Source organism: Montipora foliosa, chromosome 3, assembly GCF_036669935.1.
Source record: "Montipora foliosa isolate CH-2021 chromosome 3, ASM3666993v2, whole genome shotgun sequence".
NCBI lineage: Eukaryota > Metazoa > Cnidaria > Anthozoa > Scleractinia > Acroporidae > Montipora > Montipora foliosa.
The window spans coordinates 7,727,190-7,747,803 of record NC_090871.1 but is presented as its reverse complement, the minus strand read 5'-3'; the positions used below and the strand labels follow the sequence as shown (position 1 = coordinate 7,747,803).

The window sequence follows — 20,614 nt, the reverse complement described above, 5'->3', positions numbered from 1 at the left end:
TGCATCTTACTCCGAAAGGCTGACTTAATAGCAAATATCAGGAAGCCTTAGATAGAGCTCAAAGCTGATTGGTCGGGGTAGAGCCATTGCTGTTTCCTTTTCCATTCCTATAGAAATAACAAACAGTTTTATTCAGGCGTTTCATTCGCCAAATCAATTATAGCCATTGTTATTCGGCAATTAACGAGACAGGTCGAAAAAAATCGTACAAATAAGCGGCACTCATTTATTTTAAGAGCGGAATAAAAAATTCTTCCGTAACGAGGACTTTCTAAACTTCATCCTCGATATCCCCGGCATAATACAACTTTGTATGAGAAAGTTCCCTCGTTTGTTTGTACACTTAACTTCGAGATGACTTTCAAAACATTGTTTGATGCGTTAATAAAATATTTAATACATGAATACACAACGTGAATTATTAAAAAAATTTCTCCAGAATATCGCTTTTAAATCATTTAAATTGAGTATTAAATTAAAGACCGGCCCGAATCCTTTCTTATGTCATTATCAGCTTTTTCGACAGTGCTGCGGTGGCATTGGATTTCGTAGAGAGGTGTTGTTGATCACAAATCTTTGACTGCGTTAGTCTACGTAGAAGGCACAACACTTAGTGTTACCTGTCATCTAGAATCAGGAGGAATCAACAAATTGTAAAGGCGCACGAGTGTTCGCTTTAATAAGCCAATCACGTTCGTAGCAGGGATGTAGGTGACACGTGGGTATACAAACAATAGAAAATGACTGGTTGATGGTTGCAGATTAACGGCTTCTTATTCCTACTATTCTTTTCCATTCCGCCCAGCTGCCAAGAAAACAAAAAAAATCTCTCATGTCAGCTGCCTGTGGTTCCTTTCTAATGCACCTGGCTAATGTATTATAATAGTCAGAAGGAAAAATAAATCGACTTTTATAATACCTCTATTTCACAAGTCGCTTCTAAGAGAAAAGCCATTTAAATACTGTTTAAAAGTCCATTTGTTTCTCTGCTTAAAGTGAATTGATTTTAAACTCTCAGCGATTTGCTCCAGGGCCGGCCGGACCATAAATTTAACATTTTTCCTTCCTTGGTGAAAGTATTTTATCCTAAATTAAATCGTTTATAGTTTTCCCGTTGTCAAGTTCAGAGCAATTAGCGATTGGAAATAATACAGCGCGTGGTTCTAATTATCAGTTAAGCAGACGGCAAGCAAATTTAGAAAGAGGGCCTTAAATTTGAAGGACAATTACACAAATAAATGACAAAATATGATCAAATGCATTCAGTTGTTCCTCGATATGGAATGTTTTGTTTAGAATTTTGGTTTATTTTGTAATCAACAAGGTTGAAAATTACTAACTTTTGAGAAAAAGTCTTTCAACTTTTGCCATTGTGTGAAATTCACCACTTCATACCCGCTATGCCTCTAAAACAAACAATTTAATACTCTACAACGACGATTTTTATATATCCTCAATAACTGAAAATGATGCACGTAGTCAGCATAGATTCGCTGAACCATTTTCCCCCAACCGACACTGATCTTAGACATTACATCGGTTACGGGTTCCTTGCATTAGAAAACATGAGCAGAATTGCATCCTTGATTTTCTATAGCCGGTATTTGTACTTTGTACAATTGATTATTCTTTTAAAGGTTTTTAAAAAATAGGGTCAGCCATTATTTAAGTTTTATGATACATCTCATACCGGCAGTAAGAAGAGGAAGTCATTTCCAAGGAAAACACAGTGCTTCTTATTTTTTAAATGAGGGCTTTGAGGCGACGACAAATTCAACTCCTCATTTATTTCGGCGTAGGGCGCTTTTAGTCCTAAAGGCAACCGCGATGTGTATCATTATTTTTTCATTGTTGCTTCTGGTACTTTAATCATAGACCAGCATGGACGAATGAATCGGCAGAGCATCCAAACTAGTAATCGGAATGTCGAGGGTCGTTCGACTCGTACAAAGAAGCACTCGGATTTTTTTCCGAGCATCCCCGAGGAAACACCGAAAAATAAATCTCGTCATTTCATCAGGGGCACCCAACGAGAATATATTTCAAAACCACTTAAACATAGCATTGTTAAACGTATTTTCGTATTTAAATGGTAGATATAGGCATATTTTTATCCCCTAAAAAAATTTCATCTGTTCGGATTCCCTAGCTGAAAGTCTAGTGATCCAAAAATTATAGGGATCAAAACTTACCTTTTCGAAAATTTCAGCCAGAAAAAAGGCTCCCGAAAATTCTAGGTGACCTTTTAGGGGTAAAAATCCGATTAAAATGGGCAATTATACCATGTTTTAGATGTTCGAAAATCCTAGGACAGGCAGGCAAGCTAGGAATTTTACAACAAATGTTCCGAAAATTCTAGATCTCAAATCGTCTTCCGAACAGATATTTTCCGAAAATTGACGTTGGGTGCCCCTGATTTCATTCAACGGGGTTAACATGTAACATCTCTTTCAATTGACAAGTGAACATGGTGTTAGCCAAGGGGAATGGAAAGGTTCAAGCACAAACAAAATCTATTACAGATAGCTGAAAAAAGGCGGGTTAATAAACGAGTCTCGCTATCTTCCTGCCTTTCATCTTGAAGAATGCTTTTCAAATTTCTCTTTCTTGCGGTGTTTTAATATCTTTATAAATATCATGCCTTTCCGGTGTCAAAGAAGCCCGGTGGCTTTAATCTGACATCTTCTGAGTTGTAGGTGAGGTTGCATCCGGTCTTTTTGCGCTAAGCGATATCCTTCTTCGTATGCGTTTATTTGTCACTCAGACCTCCTCTGTCATCCCAAGGAATTAGACAAAATATTTTGGCAAGGGACGCGAATCGTCACTCCTGGTTCCATCGAATCTTCCTTTGCTCGTATTTTTATTGAGCAAAAAGCGAGTTTAATTCTGAAACCCCTTAAAACATGCCCGTGTGAACGGCCCCTCGATTTTATGGGTTAGCTCATGGGCAATAGTGCGCCATCTCAACCAAACATCATCGTTTATGCGTTAATAGTGGCAATTTATAGCTCTTTCCTGTATTAAATGGTGCACATAGTTATCCATTAGAATCAAATTTTCAACCTCGGTTAATGCATTTCTCGTACTCTGATTGGTTTACCCAATCTCAGTTATCAGCCCATAAACCTTAGTTTAACCTTATATGGTAAATGATTGCGCTAAGTTTTGCTAAGCTAAAATTTTTTCACCGGAAAGCGAAATTTCTTTCTAAATCAAAAAGCAAAAAATCTTTTATGTGGAAAGTTTGGATCAATTCAGACGTTTACAAGTACGCGAAAAGGTAAGAAATGTTTTTTGTGATGAGCCTGCGTCTTTCTGACCACCAGGTATTACACAACGTCGCATCTTCATCAAGTTTTTTCGATTTCGCTCGAATTTTCTCGCTTTTTTCGCCCGTAGTTCGTACTTCCAAACTTTTGGAGTTTAAGAAATTTAATATAACAATTATTCCATCCGCGCTAGTTGGATATGAGACTGGTTATTTACCATCTCATATCCAACGCGCGCACATGGAATAATTGCTAAATAATGGTGACGACTTAAACTTGCTTTAATCCTCCAAGCTGTTTATGGCCTCATTCGCCATTAATCATCTCTGAACCTGATAGTCGGGGAACGCCCGTAAACTTAAACACCGGTGTCACAGAGAGTGGTTTCAATCTCTTCCAAGCATGAATTATTCAAACTTCACTTTTGTTTTTGCTTGGTAATGTCCATTGCTGCGATCATGATTTTGCATGACTGCACCCAATTCTCAACCAATCAGAGATGAAAGCTCATTTGCTCTGCGCTGTGCCTGGTCAGAAGAGACTCTTGCATGGTTTTGAACATAAAACAAAATGCCATGTTCGCATGTTGTATTACCTCCTTTCTTGGCATAAAAAAATCTTTACCATCTTTGAGAGGAACTATTATCAAAGGATTTTTTCAGCCATGAATGTCATGAAGCGCTTGCATTTTTTTACTCAGGCTTTCCAGGGGAAACGCGCGAGGTTAAATTTTCAAGTTTTTCGGCTTCAGTCACAAATCGCACTCAAGCTTGTACAAAGCGCATATATGGGAAGTGCCAACGTACATACGGGGCATTGGACGAAAATGACTTCGTTGAAAGTACAAATACAAATGCACATTCCTCTCGCCGTAGACCCACAGCAAAAGATATCGAGCGTTTCGAAACGAGTCAGTCTGCGAACTTTACGAGAGATCCCTTCAGTAAGAGTGAACATTTACGAGACCTTATGAGTACTGAAACTCATAACGAGAATCATTGCCATCACTCTAACCTAAATAATAAATACGTAATCATCTAGCCGACATCTCTGCTGTATTTATTTTTCTTTGTTCTTCATTTGACGATCCAGGGCATCAGGAAAGCACGAGTAGTACACAAGCAGATATGCGTCTAGTTTTATTTTGAGACCGTACATTTGTCACCATTGTAAGTAGAATTAGTTATAAGCGTAGTGGAAATGAAATGAAAAGTTTAGTTTAGGTGGTTTGTTTTTTGGTTTTTTTTTGTTTTGGGTCTTTTTTTACAGGGGGTAGGGAGGGAATACAAAAACATTTGGTGTTGAAAAGATGACTGAAAAAATGGGTTGCACCTGCCATGATTAAAACGTCTTTGAGACCTAACAGGGTTACTTGATCACCCCAAATGCCAAATGTGGTTGCTCGTCTCTTACGAGAGGTCAGACTACACGGAGCCTGTTATTTTGAGTCATAGCCTGTAGCGCTTTCAGAGGCTTTATTGCATCTGTAAGCCCAACAACGCTTTAAACAAGAACAGCTGTATAAATCAGGTTCAGTAAACTCGGTAAACTCAATAGATCTTTATTTTGACAACAAAAGCATTGCTATACACGTTATGTTGTCAACTGAACCGACAACAAGAGGATATAGTCTTCCTTAACACTGATTGGCTGATTTTGACAATTCTTGAGGGACTGCCACACCATTATCATGTTAAAAAGCTTGGAATAGTCGGAAGTGATTACAAAAACGCGAATTTACATTTTGAGATGACATTCTCGTTGCCGTTCCGGCGCCGTTACTAAAGGTCCCTACTGTCGGGATGGAGGTGGGGAGGAAGGAGAGCCTCTGGGGACGGAAGTGGTTTTGCAATTTTCCTTGGCGGGAAATCGCGTGGAAGTGTTACATTTGGCAACCCGCGTTTTCTGGCGGGAAATGATATGGACACCTTAAGATCGACGTTTACCGCGGACCGCAAACCGCGGTTTCAGGTTTGCCGTTTGCCGTTTGCGGTATGCCTCCTTCGTGTATTAAGAATCGCGTGATAACGACGCGTGGTAACATGTTGGATTTCAACGTCGTGCAACAGTTGTCGTTTCAAACCTTGTAAAAACAAAACTGTTGTCTTGTTTAATATTAAAATTCATATGAAATGAAAGAAAAAGTTTTTTGTGTATATACTTTAGATGCACGTTTACGGCTAACCGCAAACTGAGGTTTGAGATTTGCGGTTTGACGTTAGAAGTTGTGATAGTTCGTGCATTTAGATTTAAGTAAACAAGTGCAAGCTGCGGAGGCCGCCATATTGAATTTCCTCGATTCTCAGCGTTGATGTTTCAGTCAACGAAATAAATAAAACCACGGCTCTTTTGATTGTTAATTCACATGGAAATGAAAGATAAAAAGTTGCTTTTTATATCTGCCCCGTTCATACGTGGGATAATGTAACTTCATGCCATAAAGAGCTGAGGTAAACTTACTTACGTGAAACCTACCTTCCGCGTTGAAAACGTCAAAACTTACCCTCGAACGTGACGGCAAGCGCTAGTCATGTGACTTCCAGCAGTTTGAGGTTAGCCGCAAACGTGGATCTAAAAGTCTCTAATTCGAATTTACTACTCTGTACTGAGCTTCACTTTCTAATTAGGAAAATTTTTGCTCTTATTCTAAACTGAAGAGAGGGGGTGTAAAGATTATCAGTCAAACGGAAAATTTTGTGAAAAGAGATTACTTTAGTTGTTGATTAAAATTATTGGTTATTGTTTACAACTCTTGTTTGTTTACTGCTATCAGCTCAGAGGTGTTTGATCACTGTAAACTGTATACACTAATGACGATTAATTTCGTACTTTATTTAGAAGCATAATTATTTCCATACACACTATATTGCTTCCTGGGGCTAGAACCGAAGCTCCTTATTTAGGCTTGGCTAAATCTATACATTATTTGAATTTCACCAATTATTGCAGGAAAGCGCTATTGCCGGTGACAATTTAAAAGAGAACCAAATGGCTTTTGGACGATCGCTCTCGGAAGCTTTTCCAATAGGAAACTGTCACTGTAGCATTCTACAGTTCCTTAAGAACTTTCATACCTTCTGTAAGTTCCTTAATGTTTTTGACCGGGGCCGGGGCCGGGGCCGGGGCCCCGGGTCCTATAGGCTTCGAGCAACCGGCCCCAGGGCTAAGGTGATTTCTCGGGGCCTTAGTCACAACCAATCGTGTACAAAGAGCCCTCAGATCGTTTGGGCAGCGGTCGGTGCCTGGGGAGACAAGTGAAACGGTGAAATGCAACACTTTTTTTAATCGGCTGCCAGTTCCCATGCGACATTGAAAAATTCGAGGGTTTTTCCACGCAAAACAAGGCCGATTACTTAGAATCCCTTTATTCGAACTAACCAAAGGTTGTGAGGAGTCTGGACACAGACTGAAGCCATTTCAAGTCCCATGTTTCATGATTGCTTAAAAAGAAGGACAATTCTTGGTAAGAGATTGGACAGGATAAGATCAAAGACAATGCTAGATAAGATAAGTTACGTAAACAGACAACTAAGATAAGATGATGAGATAAGATAGATAAGATAAGAGATAGATAAGATAGACACTACTTAATGTATAAGATGTTTTAAATTTGGAGTGAGATGACACTATACTGAGGCTAAGGAGATATAAGATGAGATAAGATATAAGCAAAGTAAGATTACACAAGATACCAAATTATAAGCACTAATCTATTACAAAAATTAAAAAGTGAAAAGTGCGTTGAAAATGGTAAATGTGTCAACCAAACCAAAGAAGTGATCAACCTGGCTTATATTTTTATAATTCAAAATAATTTAAATGCTTCATTGAACGTATTTTCTTTATATGTACAACCATATGTTTAATTACTTGGGCAATCCAATAAAATTAGAGGGTCTTTGGTTTTTCATTATTTTCATTACTGTATCACTCGTTTTTAAACATGTCGTTCAGAAGTCTCTCGATCGGACAGTTCCGATTGTCTTCTTGAAGAAAAGCTCCTCAATGTCTTTGTGCTTATTCTTCGTAAGGCAGGAAGAAGCAGTAAGAGGCGACCGAACCGTGCTAGTTGAGCGGGGCATTGGGCACGAACGTATTCTCCGAGCATCAGTTGGGCCTGGTCCTGAGTTGATTCCTTGTTCAGGATCCTTGAGCCCGCACGCTGCTGTAAATTAAAAGGATATTAATTTGACGATGTGCATCATTGAACTTACGAAGGCGAGGCTGGAATCCTAAAGCCTGTACAGAAATAGAGGCATATTGGTTTCCCAGACTTTCGAACAAGAATCCAATAGCAGGAGGCGAAAAAGACCCTGGCTGATCACACGAGAGAAAAAGCTCTTTAAAAGATTAAGTTAGCATTTTAGGTCGTATCGCGTTGTGTAGAGTCAAATATTGTGCCAGTTAAGACCAGATAGGGGAGAAAAAGACGATCGGCGAACAACAAGGGTCTTAACGATAGAATCCTTCGAAATACTTTTCTGTTTCAGTATGACAGTACCGTTTTGAGGATGCCTCCTTAAGCACAGAATGTGCTAAATGAGCCTCAAATCCAAGGGCTTTAGCATGAAACCTAATCAATGTCGACACAAATGGAATTTCAGTGCATTCTTAAAGTACTCAGTCAATACACGGAACTGCCATATTAAATCAATAACCTTTACTCACTTTGGCTTAAACAACACTATCGCCTTCAGACATGCGTATTCAGTCGAGTCAACATTGGCTGCTTTGAATTTGTGACTGTTTCTTGGAGCAAACGCACCGTCGCCATGACATCTACAAGTTGTCTCTGGTGGAGTGGTGTCTACTTGCATTCCCCGCTGCTGCACAGGATTGGCGCGATTTCCCAAGGCATTGACCACTGACTCGCGCCCTATACAAAACAATTCCCGCCATCCCTCTTCCAGTTAAATGACCTGTTTATTTTAAAAAAAATAACTTATAATAGAATCACCCAAAAAACAATTACAATTTGCTTTTGTTCCAAACCACTCCGTTCCCATAATCCCATCTTTTTTCTGAAAGCCGGCTGGGCCTTCAGACCACCGAAACGAAGGGCTCCTCAGGAGACATTTTATAGTCCCATGCGCTTCCAGAATTCATATATCGTCGTCAATAGTACTAATATATGCAATCGCTCAAAAAAGCGTACCCTATCGAACAATCTCTATGTAACGGCTTAGAGAATGTGTCCCTTGTTGTCGAACAGAAAGACGCCAATAAGTAATACCGTAGTCTAACTCTGTATGTATTTGCTGACCGGCCGCGCCAAATGAAGCAATTTTTATTTCCGGTTCAAGAATTTTATAAAGTTCGAAAGCTAAACAATAAAAAATTTTGAATTTCACATGTCTCCAGAGCCCTTCGTTTTCTCTTTCTTGGCGAAGGCCCCGCCGGGTTAGAGGAGAGAAACGTTGGAATATGGGAACGAGAAAAGCCCCAAACCTGCAAAATGAATTTAGAGTAAAAATACAAAACTACATACTTATTTGACCACTCCATAGGGGCTTTTCAGGGCCAATGAAACACAATCAACGAAGTGACAGAACACAACAACAACAATTGTTGAGGAAGGTGCCTACTAATTAAAGATACTTTTGTCCCAATGTGTGATTATGCAGGGAATGTGGTCTTAACAAGTGTGATTGAAATCCAAAAAGAAAATTGGGGGTAACCACGCATCTTTCAAAGATAATTCATGAATAATATTTGTAAAAAGCTTAAAAATACAAAGCAATATATGGCGTTCTTTCTCAAATTGAAGCTTAATTATCTCTCAAAACTGCATGTTACCCCCCATTTTCTTTTTGGCTACCAAGACTACTTACTAAGATCTACTTTATCCGGATAGTTTAAACCGCGCAAAAATATCCCTGTATTAGTAAGCATCACCGATAGGAAATCCGATTATCTCGAGATGCGCAGAACGTATGCGCAACAACAATACAATAGTAGGCACCGTCCTTAAGAATCCCATCTGGCCGGAGGCCAACCAGTTGGCTATTTACAATTACATTTAGAATAATGTGAAACGGCATATATTTGAAGTGCAGAATTTAAATAAAATGAAAGTTGCGAGCTCAGGATCATCACAGTCGGCTACGCAAAGTAAGCGTAGAAAATTCCAGGCTGCCCTGATAGCTCAGTAGTAAGTGCAGCACAGTCGCGTTTTCAACTGCTTCCTTGAATACGGCGGTTGCTCCCGCAGTACACGCGGCAGTAAAAAGAGACTGTTCTCCGTAAGTGGTACGTTTCATGTGTGCCTAAATGACGTTTTTTGTTTAGCTGCAAGAAACGCCACTCGAAACGAACCGATCAGGGGAATTTTTTCTCATTTTTTTTTCCCAAGTTGAACAAATATAAAGGCAACATTAAAATCGTCTTGACCTATCTAATACTAAGCAATAGATTTCTGGGTAAATTTCTAAGAAGAGCTAGCTATTTAGTGTATAATTTCACAGCTAAAATCTTGCCTGGTGAAAACAAGCCAGCGAGTTGCCGGACGCGGGTGACCCGGTTTTGGTACCAAACTTAAGGCTTAAAACCCAAGAATGTTTTAAATTTTTTATTTGTTACTACTGTATCTGTTGTAGTTTTTAGTTTTTTAAATCCCTTGTGGGTTATTGATGCGGTCTCCAGAGAGAAAAGTTCCCCGATTTAAATGCCTTTCGTGTGAACATTCATTCTCTTGTAGCGGTAATTTGTATAAACATTACCAAACATTACGAGTCCTGTCGGCGAAGTCTTCCTCCGCCGAATAAGTCCGTAACTATCTCAGTCCACCTTGAATAAAATTTTTAATCCGCGCTATTGATCCAATCCATGTTATTGCAAATATTCACCGTAAGCTGTTGTAGTATAATCTAAAATCCATGTATATAGATTAGTGAAAGAGAAGATCGATAGAACTGAATGTCGATATCGAACATCAACTTCAATTTTTCCGTATTTTGCATCTAACAAATCAGAAAGCACACAATTGCTGTGACGTATAAAGGACAGTAACGTTTTTCCTGCCCGCTCAATGCTGATTGGTCAATTCAAATTTCAGAGGCCCCGGCCTTATGCAAGGTTAAGAGGGATGGATTCGACCCTTCACAGGGTCAAATCCATGCCGGTTTCCACCTTTTTACGGAAATCGGTCAGAGACACGGGAAAGGGGACTTTGGAGAGAAAAAAGCCTTTGAAATGTCTAGTTTCCAGTCCCCCCTCCTGAAGCTCGGTCACGATATTCAACATTTTTTCCCTGATTTACATTTATTTTTTGGGTAAAATTACATTTTACATCGATTGCAGTGACTAACACATCCGGAAAGCTGTTGTAAGCCACTTTACGTTGCTTAGCCGTCTGCGATGATATAAATTCCCATTGCACGTTTGGGACCCAAGCAAAATATATAAGCATGAAATTGAGTACAGTTTCAGAATTTGAAAACATTGTCGGTAACCTTTCTTCCAACGAAGAGCAGTTAACAAGATTGTAATATTAAAACACAGATAAACGACATTAATGTGCTGTATGTCATAATTTTGTATTATAATATTACTCTAAAATTGACTTGCAAATATATTGTTCATCATTTAGTTTTAACAGGAGTTCATCAAGGGGATCCTCTCCTTCCCATACTTGGCCTCAACCCTTTTTCTGGTAGGTTATTTATAGAACGTCTCCCTTGGCACATTCAACACGCTCACTGTTGTAAAAGCCAATCAAACAAAGCTATCTCAGCGTCAAGGGAATATGACACTTTTGGCGGGAAAAACCTGTTCCTAAAAATAAATAGACTTTTTTCGATGCATTAAAATTCAGCTTGAAAGAGAGGTTTAGATGAAAAAAGACAAAGAAAAGTGGATGATATACAAATATTTTTAAAATTCATTCCAACGTGTATCTATTGTTTTTTTGTCCTCACCGCCTCACTATCAAGCTGAATATTTGATATTTCGAAAATGGCCTATTGACTCGGGAGAGAGTTGACTCAAGGAATTAGTGATTTAAATACTGAATTGAAACGTATTTATTTCCATTTCTCCTAATTTATTTTTATGTGGGGAAATAAATAAATAAATAAATAAATGATAGGCTGTGTATGCTGAGCGTATGTAATCAGTGTAGCTGTACTTCATGTAAAATGCGATTTGAACTGATACATAAGCGGCGGTTAGCACTTGAAACTGTACCGACCTGGTCTCTGAAAGGCAGGCTCATGAATGATGGGATGTTTCTAGCCCATTTAACAGACATGAATAACAGCTTAGCAGCGGCTTCACATACAGCTTCGGGGTTGGAGTAGTACACTGACACTGAAAAATCGGACTGAAATCTGATGGGCTTAAAATCCAGACCAAGATCGAAATCGCTTGCCGGCAGTTGACAGCCCTCCATGCAGTTCTCGGCTGCTAGCAACGTGTTAATGAAACCACTTGGATTGTGCTGGACATGCGTGGTTGTAGCGATCTCCATCCTCTCTTGCGCCTCCTTTAGCATCTTTTGTTTCCGGAGAGTAGAGCTGCGGGGCCCGCGTTCATGTTGGACAGCTGTGAATATTGCATAGTTATGTTCACACACTCAATATTTGTTTCCGCTTTGACCAGAAATAATTTACCCTGTTTACTAAGTGAGTTCAGATCAGAAATTGGACATTTTTCATTAAAGAGGAAGCTAGCCTGGATGAGAGTGACCACCAAGATTGAAGTGATCCTCGCATTTATCAAGACAATCAATTTTTAAAAGCAATTGTCTTGGAAAGATGTTGTCGGTCAAGTCCGAGCTCAGGTTGAATCCGTTTTTACCTACAGGCAGGAGGCTCCTGTTACAGGTTAAATTGGTGATCCTCATTTTACCTAAGTTGAATATGCACTCTACCTAGTTTAAAGCAGCTATCACTATAAGATTAGTGGTAGTCATCCTTAAAGTGAATGTCTGAAAAATTTCAGGTCACTTTTAGAGATAATTTTATGAGGCTATTCTTAAATATAATTTAATATCAAGAAACTTATTAACACATTTGGAGTAGCCGTATAAAATGCAAAAACTGCGGTGTGATGCGTGATGTGTGCTGTGTGATGTGTATTCCACAAAAACGTAATGCTTTTCACTCCTTAAACCAAAGAGATTTCTTTGCTCAATCAGAAAGGACGCACACAATGAAAAGGAGCCGATGCAAAGCGCGGGAAACGCTCCGAATGGCTCTGATTGGCTGAGAAATTAAAGTGGCTAGATTTCTAAACCAATCACCAAGCACAGCAAAATGAAAGCCAAAACAATCTTGAAATTACCTTCGACACTTTATTAAGAACAAAAAACTCTGCATTTTCTCTGTGTGAGAAAAACCCCAGCAGACATTTTCTGTCGTTGTTTAGCGAATCAAGTAAACTGACAGCGTCAAGTCGTTTGAGCTAGTTTTGAAACCAATGAATCAACGAATTCCGCGAAGGCTTATTCATGCACGAATCAACGTTATCGGCACGAGCCAAACTCGGCGTGTATTATCGACTGTTATCAAATGGTCTTTATCATCCCTTTGAATCTCTTCCACGTGCCCTTAAAATTATCGTGAAATATTAATTTTGGTCAATTAGCAAGGTCATATCATCACGAGAACTGATAAATTAAATGCGATAATCAGGAGAAGCGGACAATGCTCGAAAATTTGAAGTAATTTGCTTTGCTTGTGTAAAATTTGATAACCTGGGTTGTAGCATACCAGCCCGACGATGAGTTGGTGAGTTATCTTTGGGCGGAACTCTTAAATGTCCTTCAAAAATTCTTTTCCGACTCCCGGGCGAATGCAAAATCTTAAGTTTCCGTGAATACAAGTCTGCTTCCTAATCTTCTTTAAAAATTATCAGGAATGTGCTTTCGAGGAGAGGAAAAAAAAAAACGAGACGTCGTTAAAACTCTTCACAATGACATGTTGCAAAAGGAGAGTGATTTATCGTGTGGTTTTGTGGCTTTCTAGCCCAAAGAGCTTTTGACAAAATGATATCTTGCTAAGGGACGTAACACATAAGCATTTTCTTTTCAAGTACCTCTGTTCAATGAAAACACAGGTGTTTTTTAATTGTTTTGAATTTGACATGGTTTGAATTTCGGCTTGTGTGGAATTCAGTGTATTGCAAAATACTTAAACAAAATTAAATATTCATCTTCCATGACTCCCTACCGCTAAATCTTTAAAACTGTTACTTTAATTATCACCTATTTCGTGTTAAGACCACTGCATCTCATGATACTGTGCTATAAAAGAACTTATTTTTGATATAAAGAGGGGTTTTTGAAATGTCGTTTTTAGAAGCACGGAAATCGACTCAACGTTTTTCACCCAAAACAAGCTACTCAGCTACTCTTCTAGAACCTGGATTTTTTATGCCCCAAACGGACAAAAACACCTTTTTATTCGCTGGAATACGAAAACTAATATTTGCTGATGCAGCAGGACTTTTGCTGCAGGATAACTGTTTTGAAAATGACGGGAAATGAGACAAACAAAACAAAAGACTTTTCAGTGAAATGAGAAGCAGGGAAAACCAGAAACAGAATTAGCAGATGAGACATTTTCGCAAACTTGGCTAAATAAACTTAACAGAGAACACAAAAGCAAAGTTATTTTAACGTCAACCTGAAATTATATATCACAAAAATTAAGGAAATTTGAAAAGCTCAAATCGAGAATACATAATTTGGTACCATTTCAGGTAACCAGGTAAGAGTTTCTTTTTAATTAAGTCTGATCTAACATTAGTAGAAATTTGGAAACTCTTCACTGAGGAAATATGACGCGGAACTCGCATCACTGATTTTTTTAGGCACACCACATACACTTGTTATCTGTCTTTATCAGGCGCCTTGGAATACTACCATCGGAAAAAACATAAGGAATTAAATATTTAAAAGGTGAATTTCTCCTTTCGCGGATTCTGCCAGTACGTTTATTGCGTTCATGTATGCCACAAAATCGTTAAGCTTCTTTTTCAACGTCTAAAGACTTCGTTTCTTAGTGATATTTGTTTTCAGGTTTGTTTCTTTAGTGATGTTATCGATCAGCTCAGCAAAAATAGAAGATAAACTGGAACATTTGTCATCTTCAACTCTTGTTCAGCCTAGCCGATGGCGTGAAAACCAGATTTATAACTCACTATTATCTGAGAAGCTAGGATAATAAAATCTCTCTATCTCCAAACATAAGTTATGGAAACGTTTGTTTGCATTATCACATCCCTAAAATAGCGGACTATTATGGTAAATAATAGTAACATCGTCTTAAAGACTTTCTATCTTTTCAATCGCATTTAGGTAACTATTGCCACTAAATTTAAGATTGTCCGATGACTCTGTCTTTCTACAGATGCTACAAAAAAATTTTCGAGTTACTTGTTTTAGATTTTAAAAAACCTAGACCAATGTTTAGAGTGCAGTGTTAACATTGCGAACGAAATGGATGCGCGCACGATGATCTCCGACCGGAAACAAACGACGACTAAGCCAAACTGTATTGCTTTTCTAGCTCTTTAGCATCGATGTCTCTTAACTTTTTGATCTTGTTTGTAAGCCACAGTCTTGAGCAGTTCGCAATCTTCATTTTTACAGGGGAAGAAATTTCACGAGTTGAGCCACATTTCTTAACTGAGTCATCGGCTGGTGTATTATCAGTTTGCACGGCTCAAAATTTTCGGTAACGTGCGGCGAATTATCATTCGTTTGAGACAAGAAATTTTCCGAAAAACACCATAGGAGGTCACCAAATGAAACTTAGACATGAAACAAAGAAAACCAAATTAAAAATTAAACTGAAATACATTCGTTTAGCTCAGTAATGTGAAGCGATTTTTATGGAATACACACTAACTGTCGGCACGGACACATATTTGGCCATGATGGATATTGTCGCAAAGCAACTCCAGGTTTTCGAAAATGAAACGACAGAATTTTCTTTTCTCCAGGCAACGCTGCCGATTATAATTCATCTCTTATAAATAGCTTAGGTATTTTCCTTCGACAGTGCCTTGAAATGTCGGAAGACCAATCAAATTATTTCTTCGTCAATACCAATGAGAAATGCACTTTTCCCATAACACCGGTTTGTTTTGTTTCTCAACAAGCAACAGAGCAAAATCTTATCTCTCAGTCCTCTTATCGCCCGTAAGGGGTCAATATCTCTACAATTACGAAGTTTCGTTGCTTGTTTATGAAAAACGCGTTGAATTTTATTTTGTATAGCGACTAGCGAGAGAAAAAGTAAAAGCCAGATAAAATGGTGATTCGTTGATGGCTTTCCTAAATCGCCTGAATTTTTTTCAAATTTTATTCCTTTGTTTTCTTATTTGTTTTTCATCGCGTGTTTAAATTTTCTGGAAGATAATTTAACTATAACGAAAATAAATCGATTTTTTTACGACGTTTAGATATATAAGACATAGGCTGCCGCTCTCTATATTCAACTCCAGCTCGAATAAACTTGTTTGAAGTTGTTTAAAAAGATTAAACGACTTCAATAAACTTGATTAAAACCAATTTTTTCTAATATCGGCCGGCCCCATATTGGGAATTGATATTAATTCCACCGCGGCAACGAGGACCTCTGTGAGTGTTGCTGAATCCGCAATTCATATATACGTCATCCATATCTTTTTTTTTAACTACAAATACCATATTCTTTTAAATCTTCAAAAAAAATCCACTTGAAAACTCTTGCCATACATATACAGTTTACTTGGAAATTTCCGTTAAAAAAAACGAAGACGTTGATGAAATGTCCTTTTCAAATACTGAATATACGACAGTCTACCTGTGTCTGATGCAACGGATTTGAAGAACCCCTGTTTTCCGGTAGTAGGACTTGTCGCTTTATTACGAATAAAGAAGACTTAAAATACTATTGATCTTAATTTAGAGAATATAGCATACATTTGTTTCACAATCTGAACGGCTTAGAAGTGCCCGGGTATTCTGAATCGAGGCATTGTAATAGTTGTTAATACTAAGCCGTTTTAAAGCCAGGTGAACTCATTGCTTAAAAGCAAATTTATTGAATACGCCCGAAAAAAAGCTTTCGTTTTATCGTCGAGCTTTGTGAAGAGAAGTTCATAAGCCGAAAGGCGAGTGATTTCCTGAGGCCTTTTAGCCCTAATTACAAGCATTTTTTTAATTCCGCCGGTTAATGAACTTGTTCAAACCTATTACATCGTTTATCCGGCGAATACAGGAAATTCTCTCTGTTCTGCTTTTCAACGAGTGTTAAGAAAAACAGAACAATTTTATTCTACGCAAGCATTAGCCAAGATCTTCATGATCATCCTAAGGATCAAGGAGAGAGCAAACGGATATTAAAAACATACATATATTAGAGTAAAATACAGACCTTTGTCACTGTTTTCGAAGTAAAAAGTATTCCACGAGCAAAACAGACTGTCCTTGCGAAAAATGTGACTGGTTTGTGATAAAAAAATGCTTAAATTCTCAGATATTTCTCTATTGTTTGTCTTAATTTTTGTTCTGAATCTAGTTTAAATCGTACATACAAATAAATATAATTGATTAAGTGCATCAACCGTGCAGACTTTTGAAATTCTTTTCAATTTATTCAGACTTGCAATAATCTGTGGACCTTCCGGCTTAGCTCGCGGTGGTGAGGTTTTCAAAAAAAGTCATGATTCGATTGGATAAAATGGCGGCATTTAAAATCAAGCTACCGAAAAAGAAGTTGTGGAGGGAGATCGATGAAGAAAAAAGCGAAAAAAGAACTTTGCTAGTTAAAAAAATAAATTGGTATGATGATGGTAAGTTTCTGAATAATACTCGACAGGATAATGACTTTTAAATGACTTCTGTTCCAAAGCAAAGGAAACCAAGCAAAAGACTTTAAAATCTGGTGTTAAAATCAGTCACTTTTTTAAGTTCAATATTGGAAAAGCCTTTTAGTATAATTTCATTTAACGTTTGCTCAAATTCAAAGAAACAAACGGCCCATTACAAAATAATCAACTGCGACATAAATTAATTTTATCTGGATGCGGACGAATCCAAGTAACAAAAGCTGACCACCCAAAAGAAAGCGTTCCTGTTTTTCGGTTAATAGCTCGAGATATACACAAGTCTATGGTTTATTTTTCCAAAATAATTTAGAAAATCTTGGAATAAAAATTGCCCGTCGCATAACCATTTTTGGTAAAAGAAACGCCTGCGTTGAGAGAGGTACGAGAAATTATCGCCTTATCAAGCAACAACAAGTAATCCTGTGTTGGTCGGATTTTACAAGAATTGTTAGATAACTTAGATGTATTTCTTGTTCAGAAAATCAGATTAACGTTCAGGCGTTCAACAGTTTTCCAGGTTGTTTTATAGGGGTGTTAATAAGTGAAATGTCAATAAAAGCATTAAAATGTGTTGTTGATTTTAAAATACTTTTGATAGAAAGTTGCCTGTGTTTGCGCTATTACTAAATAAAGCTATCGCGCCGACAGCTAAAAATCATGTAAAGGTCTTGGGTATGATTCCATTACAGTGCGCCCGAAAAATTAAGAATGAAAAATTTATCCTTTACCATCTTTGTTCATGGTGACTTCAAAGCACTTCTTCAAGCGACACGATCGGCATTGGTTTCTATGGATTTTATCTACGGGGCAGTTTCCTTTTCCGTTCGTAGCTCTGCAAGTGTAGGAACGATTTCTGCGAATACTCCTCTTGAAAAATCCACTGCAGCCATCACACGCGTAAATTCCGTAATGTTTGCCAGAAGAGCGATCTCCGCAGACTTTACAAGGAATATCCAGAAGACGACCTTTGTAGAATATATGTTAGAGAAAAAGAAGGGTAAATTCCAAGAAGCTTTGAAAGAGGACAACTTACTTAGGTAAGTCCTAACAGCTGGGTCTTAAATTTTGGAACGAGACATACCGTTGGGTTTCGACTTGTCGTTCTTGTCAAAATCCAAGTCGCCTAATTGATGATCGGAGTTCATGTTGGATGAAAAATCTGTTACGCAGTACTTCCACATCAGATTTGAAGCTTTTTGTATTGCGCGAGAAGACAATGTTTTAGTAGGACCTTGCATCTTACTCCGAAAGGCTGACTTAATAGCAAATATCAGGAAGCCTTAGATAGAGCTAAAAGCTGATTGGTCGGGGTAGAGCCATTGCTGTTTCCTTTTCCATTCCTATAGAAATAACAAACAGTTTTATTCAGGCGTTTCATTCGCCAAATCAATTATAGCCATTGTTATTCGGCAATTAACGAGACAGGTCGAAAAAAATCGTACAAATAAGCGGCACTCATTTATTTTAAGAGCGGAATAAAAAATTCTTTCGTAACGAGGACTTTCTAAACTTCATCCTCGATATCCCTGGCATAATACAACTTTGTATGAGAAAGTTCCCTCGTTTGTTTGTACACTTAACTTCGAGATGACTTTCAAAACATTGTTTGATGCGTTAATAAAATATTTAATACATGAATACACAATGTGAATTATCAAAAAAAATTTCTCCAGAATATCGCTTTTAAATCATTTAAATTGAGTATTAAATTAAAGACCGGCCCGAATCCTTTCTTATGTCATTATCAGCTTTTTCGACAGTGCTGCGGTGGCATTGGATTTCGTAGAGAGGTGTCGTTGATCACAAATCTTTGACTGCGTTAGTCTACGTAGAAGGCACAACACTTAGTGTTACCTGTCATCTAGAATCAGGAGGAATCAACAAATTGTAAAGGCGCACGAGTGTTCGCTTTAACAAGCCAATCACGTTCGTAGCAGGGATGTAGGTGACACGTGGGTATACAAACAATAGAAAATGACTGGTTGATGGTTGCAGATTAACGGCTTCTTATTCCTACTATTCTTTTCCATTCCGCCCAGCTGCCAAGAAAACAAAAAAAATCTCTCATGTCAGCTGCCTGTGGTTCCTTTCTAATGCACCTGGCTAATGTATTATAATAGTCAGAAGGAAAAATAAATCGACTTTTATAATACCTCTATTTCACAAGTCGCTTCTAAGAGAAAAGCCATTTAAATACTGTTTAAAAGTCCATTTGTTTCTCTGCTTAAAGTGAATTGATTTTAAACTCTCAGCGATTTGCTCCAGGGCCGGCCGGACCATAAATTTAACATTTTTCCTTCCTTGGTGAAAGTATTTTATCCTAAATTAAATCGTTTATAGTTTTCCCGTTGTCAAGTTCAGAGCAATTAGCGATTGGAAATAATACAGCGCGTGGTTCTAATTATCAGTTAAGCAGACGGCAAGCAAATTTAGAAAGAGGGCCTTAAATTTGAAGGACAATTACACAAATAAATGACAAAATATGATCAAATGCATTCAGTTGTTCCTCGATATGGAATGTTTTGTTTAGAATTTTGGTTTATTTTGTAATCAACAAGGTTGAAAATTACTAACTTTTGAGAAAAAGTCTTTCAACTTTTGCCATTGTGTGAAATTCACCACTTCATACCCGCTATGCCTCTAAAACAAACAATTTAATACTCTACAACGACGATTTTTATATATCCTCAATAACTGAAAATGATGCACGTAGTCAGCATAGATTCGCTGAACCATTTTCCCCCAACCGACACTGATCTTAGACATTACATCGGTTACGGGTTCCTTGCATTAGAAAACATGAGCAGAATTGCATCCTTGATTTTATATAGCCGGTATTTGTACTTTGTACAATTGATTATTCTTTTAAAGGTTTTTAAAAAATAGGGTCAGCCATTATTTAAGTTTTATGATATATCTCATACCGGCAGTAAGAAGAGGAAGTCATTTCCAAGGAAAACACAGTGCTTCTTATTTTTTAAATGAGGGCTTTGAGGCGACGACAAATTCAACTCCTCATTTATTTCGGCGTAGGGCGCTTTTAGTCCTAAAGGCAACCGCGATGTGTATCATTATTTTTTCATTGTTGCTTCTGGTACTTTAATCATAGACCAGCATGGACGAATGAATCGGCAGAGCATCCGAACTAGCAATCGGAATGTCGAGGGTCGTTCGACTCCTACAAAGAAGCACTCGGATTTTTTTCCGAGCATCCCCGAGGAAACACCGAAAAATAAATCTCGTCATTTCATCAGGGGCACCCAACGAGAATATATTTCAAAACCACTTAAACATAGCATTGTTAAACGTATTTTCGTATTTAAATGGTAGATATAGGCATATTTTTATCCCCTAAAAAAATTTCATCTGTTCGGATTCCCTAGCTGAAAGTCTAGTGATCCGAAAATTATAGGGATCAAAACTTACCTTTTCGAAAATTTCAGCCAGAAAAAAGGCTCCCGAAAATTCTAGGTGACCTTTTAGGGGTAAAAATCCGATTAAAATGGGCAATTATACCATGTTTTAGA

At 37.9% G+C, this 20,614-nt stretch overlaps 1 pseudogene; it reads right to left on the bottom strand.

Annotated features, from left to right (window-relative positions):
- Window positions 1-7,196: 7,196 nt before the first annotated feature.
- Window positions 7,197-18,278, bottom strand: LOC137996640 (nuclear receptor subfamily 2 group E member 1-like; annotated as a pseudogene).
- Between the last annotated feature and the right edge of the window lie 2,336 nt (window positions 18,279-20,614).